The sequence below is a fragment of the Zingiber officinale genome, chromosome 3A (genome assembly GCF_018446385.1).
Source record: "Zingiber officinale cultivar Zhangliang chromosome 3A, Zo_v1.1, whole genome shotgun sequence".
Lineage (NCBI taxonomy): Eukaryota > Viridiplantae > Streptophyta > Magnoliopsida > Zingiberales > Zingiberaceae > Zingiber > Zingiber officinale.
This window is the reverse complement of record NC_055990.1, coordinates 138,120,840-138,129,348: the sequence shown is the minus strand read 5'-3', so window position 1 is coordinate 138,129,348 and position 8,509 is coordinate 138,120,840. Positions and strand designations below refer to the sequence as shown.

The window sequence follows — 8,509 nt, the reverse complement described above, 5'->3', positions numbered from 1 at the left end:
TGCTTAGTCTTTCACAGTCTACATATATAGACTGAGTGCTAAAACGATTTAGCATGTCAAAATCCAAGAAAGGTCGAGATTCACCTTTCGAAGTCTATTTGTCTGAACACATATGATGAGAGGGTTCACATGAATTAGATCCATATGCACAAGCTATAGTATCAATCATGTGTGTTATGTTATGTATGAAACCCAGTATATCGTATGCTCTGAATGTCATGACCAGATATCAATCGGATCTATGTATGGATCGTTGGGTGGTTGTCATGACAATCCTTGTAAACTAAGGATTTAGTCTTGGTATATGGAAAAGGTGATATGATTATACATAGGTATACTCATACTAGTTTCCAGATGGACAAGGATGACTCCAAATCCAAGCATGGGCATGTATTCACCATAAAATGTAATCGCAATAAATTAGAAAGGTTCTAAGCAAGAAACGATCTAAAGATGTGCTTCGTCGCTATCATATGATAAAGAGATCATGAGTAGGAATGAAATACAAATTGAGAGAAATTTCCATTGAAAGGAATCTAGTGGATCCTTTCATACCTCAAAATGAGTTTTGAGAGTCATGTAGAGACTTATGGTGTTGGACACCATAACGATTGACATTAGGTCAAGTGGGAGTATTGGATTTTGAGGGATGTTCTAAGGCAATCACCTTATGATTTTTACTATTTAGTTGAAATATATATATATATATTCACTATTTGAGTGCACATTCTCTATATGTATGATTGGATCTTAAACTCACGTACTGAATGTCCGCGATATAATTCATAACATAAGAGAACTTGTGATTGGATCACAACTTATGAGTATCTTTATATGTGCAATTATAAATGTATTCACTACAACAAAAACCCTCATAGGCATCGGTGGAACAACAATAATTTTAAGCAAAAACCGATGTCTTTGAGTATTTTACACCGGTTTTTCCAAAAACCGATGTCTATGAGCGCAGATTTTCGCTCATAGACATCCGTTTTTTTGGCGATGTCTATGAGCGCCTTTTTTTTTCGTTAATAGACATCAATTTTAACAGCGATTTTTAAAACCCGGTGTTAATGAACCAAAATAAAATATTTTAATTTTCCTACCAACCAAAATTTGCAACACTGTGAAGTTCCCTCCAAACCTAAACCTATATCGCGCCCCTTCCTCCAACCATCTCTCTCAGCCTAAACCTAAACCTAAACCTCCGACCATCTCTCTTAACCTCATCTCCTTCTTCCCCTTCCTAGATCGACGCCCCTTCCTCTCCCGATCAGGATCAAGAGACGACGCCCTTGCTTGTCCGTCCAACCACACCGTATCTCCTCCAACTCCTCCCTTTGAGTGAGAAGAGGAGGCCTTCTTCGCATTTCGGTAGTTTTTCCTTCATCCATCTCCGGTCCAGCATTCATTATCATCGTTGGAGTCCTTCTTTACATTTCGATAATTTTTTCTTTATCCATTGTCGCTACTGAAGTTCTTCCTCGTCTTCAATAGTTTAGCAAGTGGGTTAAGTCAAAATGGGTCGGCGCCACAATTATCAAGGTTGTAGATAATACGCTACCTTCGTCCTCGAGCGTTCGATGAACGTGCCTACCACAAGAGCAGGAGCCTTGTATCTCCCTCTCTCCTAATTCATCAGAGTAAAAGAACAAGAAAAAGGGGAATATTTAAAGACAATGCAATCTTTACAGTAAAAGGTGTCGGAGTGGAGCGAAGTGGCAGTGAGCGACGCCTCGCCATTGACGAGACCAACCTCTTCGAAACCCTAGGTGGAATCCAGCCCTTCATCGATCTCTCAACCAATTTCTACAACAGGTGAGCCGATCTACCTACCTCTTCCTCCGTGGCCCTCTCCGTCCGTTGTAGATGATCGATTGATTATGACCATCTCTGATTTTGTTAACACAGATGGTTGGTAGGGTTTTCGCTGATGAGGAAGAGTGGGGTTCCGATCTATCTTTTCAAAGTCGAAGAAGGAGGACGCGATTTGGAACCAGTACGAGTTCTTCGTTCAGAGGATGGGAGGCTCTAATCTGTATTCCCAGAGGAAAGGTGAAGGGAACTTGTTCTTTTGATGTCTGATAGTTTCTTTCTGACACTTGCACTATTTGTTTCACCTTTTAAAGCAGCAAAATCATTTGGCATCTGCCAAATTTATCATTTTATATTTGTTTTATATGACCAGAATTTACACAAATTGATTATTGTGATGATATTCGTATAATTGTAATTTCATATGACCTCTTAAATATTCTATTCTCTTTTGTAATCACCTTGTGTTCAGGATTTGTTCATTGAGCCTTTAGGAGAATGGTGGTTAGGAAGTACAAGAATGGTTGGTGTCCTACTTTGATGCATACTGAGATATTGTTATAACGATCATATCTCTGGTGTTTCGGTTATGTGATTATATCAAAAATAGTCACATAACTGAAACACTTGAGTTCGTGCATTTGAATTTATTATGAACAATTAATTTTAGTTTGTGGATATGCTGCTATATTTAGACCAGTATTATGGAGTTTGATGCAACAAAAGGCATGTTTTATTCATTTGGTAAGGAAACCATAAGAACAATTTGGTCTCTGGACTCAGCTGATACAGAAGAAAAAATCTGAAAAATATACAAGAAATTGATACATCCATCTCTCTCTATAGATTCCAGTTCTAAGTTTGCTTCTGTAATGAAGGGAAACCTTTGGCTGAATTGTTGCAACACGGTTTCGTTTGAATCAATCATTATTGCAGGTCATCTAGCTCTGATCGGACGACATGCACCATTCCCTGTTACTCACCAAGCTGCTGAGAGGTGGTTGCACCACATGCAACAAGCACTCGATAGCACCACGAGCATCGATCCTAATTCAAAAGTCAAAATGATGAATTTTTTCAGGCACATATCAACCCACACTGTGTCTTCCTTGGTTGATGATATGAATACTATTATTATTTTTATTATTTAGGCTAGCTTTCAGGCACACTGCTTACTTTCTCATGGGTGGGAATGAGATGACAAGGCAAAGGCAACAAGTTCTCAATGTAAGCATGCAACAAATGGACCATCAACATCTATTTGAGATTCAACTTGCTCGTCAATTGACACAGTTACTTGATATCATAATTCCCTTTTGTGTTTGGCATGGAGCGCACAGTCTATGTTAACTGCGATGACATAATTCCCTTTTGTGAATTGAAGCCAATCACAGACACTTGCATAGTTGTGTATATGTGGTAAGCTTTCGATCGAATTGGACTTTATTTGTGTTTCATTAATTTAGATTTTATCATTTTTTGAGGATATTTTCCAATTGTAGGTATCTATATAGAAAGATGCAGGAAAAGATGTTGCTGCAGGATTTCAGATTGGTGGATCCAGTGCCTATGGAGTATGTACCATCAAGAAATCAGAATAGAGATTTCATCCAAGAACAGTTGAATAAAAGGGCTTGTTACTTAAGCAGTAGGCTAATTTGGGGATTCCTCGTAAGGTTTTCTTCGTTTTTTACTCTTGATTGTGCTTTTTTGCTTCTCACATCTCATTTTCCTAGCTCATTCGTAGTTGGATGTTTATCGCATTCTCGAGTCGTTTCCTCTTGCCGGTTTTAGGGTTCAACCATTTTTTTCTGTGATTCTTAGAACAAAGGATTGTTGGTCCGGGAATTTATAAGACGACTGACATATTCATTGTACTTGCTCTTTTCTTGTAAATTAAAGAAGGGATTTTGGAACAGTTCTCAGTTTGCTAGGGCACACTTGGGAAAGTGAAAATATTGAGTTTTTTTCCCTTGTTCAATTGATTTTTATTCACACATTTAGACCTGTATTTTATTTTATTTTTGGTTGTTTTTTTTCATGGTGTTCCAAGGGGTTCAGTTTCCGTGGATAATGGCGTCTCTTGAAGACTCCGATGATGAGGAGGTTGCGCCGCAGTCCGTTGCAAATTACTTTTTTGTAGATGACGATGAGTCACCTATTTCGTTCTCAGTTTTACCTCTCCATTTTGATGACGGGCTGAAGCAGGAAGTTGCGGACAATGCTGTTTTCTTGCACGGAACAACTGACGGTGGCCTTCAGAAAGTCTACAAACAAGTTATTGGCTGGAAGCTAGTATTTGAAGATGTGGAACCCAAGATTATGGTCCTTTCCAAAGACAAAAAGTGGATAAGTCTTGTGAAACCTAGAAACAGTTACTATGAGGGCACCATTAGGACAATAATGATCACTGTGCATTTGCTTCATTTTCTGAGGAAAAACCCACAAGCTACGGAAAGGAGCCTTTGGGAACATTTACGCACTGTTTTCAGGTAGTTTTTTTTTTTTTCCAAATTCAATTAAATGTTGTTAACCATGTTGTTTTTTCTCATTTTTCCTGAGATTTTTGTATTATGCAGCACGTTTGAGGTTAGGCCTTCTCACAATGATGTTAGGGAACATGTTTTTCTAATGAAACTATTTAATGAGCGGGATGAAACTTTAGCAAATTCACAGGTACAAATTATATATTAGTCTTTTATCTATGTATTGATTTTGTAATGAGAGCATCCACTGTCTCTGATGATAGCACCTTTTTATGGTAGAAGATAATGACTAATATAGGTGGATGGCAAGGATTGGGTAATCATAGATCCATTGACAGAGCATATTCAATGTCAGCTAATAAATTCTATAGTCAAAAATGTTGAATTGAGTAGAATGAAAGGTGTAAAAGGTTGAGAGAGACAAAATAAACTTTAGTAAAGGTAATAAAAAATGACGTATATGATCTGGATATTATCAGTGATATAACAAATCTTAATTGACAGAAAGAATTCACATATTTAACCCTAAATTAGGGCAAACATATATTCATATCAGTGATAATCCTATGTCTGATTTGTTATATGATGCTCTTGGTCCTTCCATGATTTTTGAATTCAATCATTATCATGCCTAGTAATTTGTTGTTTGATGCTGTCGGTTCTTATCAATCTCTACACTTTAATTAGAAGGAGCAAATTATTTATGTTATATTCTAAGCAGCATATACTAAGTGTCATATATGAAAGTTTTAGATTTTACAATGATTTTTTTGTGCTAAATTGCATATGTATATGTGTATCGGTGTGTATGCGCATGCGCGCAATTATCCTTCAATGAATTAAGCATTATGAACAATAGTCTTCCACAGCAGCCTTTAAAAACTTAGTATTCTATTTTATTTGATACATGTACACATTTGTTTTAGTTATTTGACATATGGTGGATTATTGGTTCCTGATCATGAATTAACTTTGTATAAAGTATTGTCCTTTCTCTTTGTTGCAAGTATCAATTAGAAAGGGACTTTGTTTGGTTTAGATATTTTGCATTCCAAATTTAGTTTGTTGGTAGTTCTCATTGCAAAACCAGACTGAAAAGCTTTCAAAATGCTTGATTTGAAGTGTTAGAAGGATAGAGATTAGAAAAACTAGACTGGCCTCGTTAGAGGTAGAGGAGATATTTGGAAAAAAAATAAATCAATCAAAATTGCATCTTTACCATTTCCGCTCTCATTGCATTACAAGTGCAATAGGAAACCAGGTTAATCTTTTAGCATGCCCACTATCTTATAAAAAAATTTAAAAATGCAATAGGAAACCAGGTTATGATTAACTTCATTGCAATAATTTCTGGTTTGGATTATATTAAGTTCCCAGGAATGATAGATCTATCACTATATGATGTGGTTGAGATAATTGATGAATGTTTATCTTTTTAAGCATTCCAATTAGTCATCTTGTTACCTGGTGCTCTTATTATATTTTCAACTATGATTTTTGGTCTTGGTTTACTAATATATTATTTGTGTTTTTACAGTTTACAAATCTCAAGTACTCCATAGTTGAAATTGATGAAGTGCGGTTCGAGTGGGCTGAATGCATGCTAGATTACATTTAAGTAGGAAAGGTATTTGATTTTTGAAAACTTTGTATGATGCATGCATTTACATGGAATGTAAATTGCGTATATTGTCTCATGTCAATTTCTTTCTGATGGTGATATTCTAGGACTTCTGTAGCATGTATAATTCTTCTGTTTTTGTTCTTTGCTGTAGTTAAGTAGAGCAAATGATACTTTTGTTTGACAGATTAGAACAATGGATGTTTTAACTCAGAAAATTAGGCATTTGAAGGTGAAAAGCGGTGAGATTAGGGAAATGAAAGACGCAAGAAGAATAGAGCAGTATAGCAAGTTGAACAGATTCTGATTCTCATAATTTAATGTAGCCTCAGCTTGATTTTTGACTCATGATGTTCTACCTTGATGTGTTGTTAAAAGAATGTTCTACCTTGATTCTGATATCTATTAGCTTTTGATGTAAAAAGAATATTTGTGTATTTTATGGATACTATTGTAAGAAGAATATTTATGTAATTTGTGAATATTTGTGTATTTTATGGATATTGTTGAATGAAGAATATTTGTGTAATTTGTGAATATTTGTGTATTTTTTTGGTTACGGTCGATTTTTCACTGTTTCGGAAATCAAATTTGTGCTGTTAAAAAATACTGATATTACATCGGTTTTCCACCGCTGCAAAACCGGTGTCATTAACTAATATTACATCGATCATATACCGCTGCCAAAACTGGTGTTATTAACATATAATATTACATCGGTTTTACATCGTTGATGAAACAGTGTCGTTAAGTGATACTACATCGGTTAATAACCGATTCGAACACCGGTGCCGTTAAGTGATACTAAATCGGTTTTAACCCGATGTCTAAAATGACAGACCTTTTACATCGCCTTCATAGACATCGGTCGAAAATGTAATAGACACCGGTGGAAAACCGATGTCTATGAGGGTTTTTGTTGTAGTGATTGAAATATTCCCTAGTCGATGAATTGATGAGTTTGGACATCATCGATTTTGATAGACTAGCATGGGTTATACTGCTTGGTCCGTCCAAGCAGCTGTTTTCTCACAGGATGGAGACATTGGGATGCTGAGAGTTAAACGTGGGTGCTAGTTATGGTAACTAGTTCATTGGAGTGACCTACTGTAAGAGTTCATATGATTCTCTACATATATAGATATGTCAATGAAGCTCTTATTGCAGCTCGAGTACAAGTTTTCTTAGACTTGAGGTATACAAGTCACTATGGTCATGGAGGCTTATACTTTGACATCTTAAGTAAGAATCTCATTGAGGTGTGTACCCGGGATGATTAGGTAGAGGTCGAAGTGCCCGAAGGTGTTTGGATAGTCCATCGAGGATTCATCACTTATTGCGAGGAGACGTATACCCTATGATCACTTGTTAGGATTATTACTCAAAGCCTTTGGCCAAAACATCACATGTTAAGAGTACGAGACTCTTAGACACATGTCAGAGTAATTTGAATCTGCAGAATGAGAAAGTATTACTTGAGCTAGGTGTGACGTAGTCAGCCTAGTGGGGACTGATATATAGACCATGTCCTGAACCAAGTAGGTATAAGATGAGTGAAAAGAACATGACATGACTTATTGTAGCTGCTGAAAGGTTTGGAAGTGGTTCCGAGGTCAACCTATGATTTTCTGGTTAATTGGAGATCATGATGTACTACTAGGTGCCACTCATGATCGTTCCATAATTAATGGCTAATTATGGACGACCAACATAATTGGGAACCTATAAGGTCACACGCACTACGAGTTTATCTAAGAGACATAAAATAAGTTTGAGACTTGAATTTTCAGATCGAGAGAGATTAAGTCTGGTTGGACCAAATGAAGGGTAAATATGGAATTAGAATGGTGTAACGGAAGTGTAAAGGAGTCACATCTTTTGAAGACGAGTTGGACACTCTTTAGTTTAATTAATGAACTGAATTGATTTGATTCTTTAATTAAAAGAGGTTTGGTTATTGAACCATGAGATTTAATTTTGAACTAAACTTAATACTATTAGTATAGATTGTGGGTTAAAGAATATGGATTTGGATTTGATCCAAACTCAATAAGATATATATATATATATTAAGAGAAAATTATCCGACATCGGTTGAAGTCACAGGCGCTGCCCAAACCAAAAGAGGCGCTGCCTCTTTGCTTATTGTCGCCACATTCCGATGAGCAGCACCTGTTGTTGCTGTTTCGGGGGCTTCCGTCGCCGTTGGTAAGCATATCTGATCGACAGATGTCCGACACTCGCTGGTTAGCCGCCTTCCAGTGCAAACAACAACAAACTACTGTTGTTCGTGTGCACCACCACCGTTGTGTCGTCGGTCAGCATCGACGCTAGACATATGTTTCCTCCCGATAGTCACCTGTTGACCCCGGACACTCTTGTCGTCGACTACAGCCACTGGCAGTGACTTTGTCACTGCTGGACAACAACTTTGTGATAGTTGCTTGCCGATTGATTTGTATTGTCGGGTTGCTTCAGCCCCGAATACAAATCATACCGGGATCCCTCTCTCGGATCAAACCGTCTCTCACCTTTAGCTAGTACTGAAGTGGAGACATGACTTGGACTTAATGAAGTCGTCTCGAAG

General features: G+C 37.0%; 1 pseudogene; it reads left to right on the top strand.

Annotated features, from left to right (window-relative positions):
* The first annotated feature begins 1,679 nt into the window (after positions 1 to 1,679).
* Positions 1,680 to 3,080, top strand: LOC122050696 (annotated as a pseudogene).
* Positions 3,081 to 8,509: the final 5,429 nt, after the last annotated feature.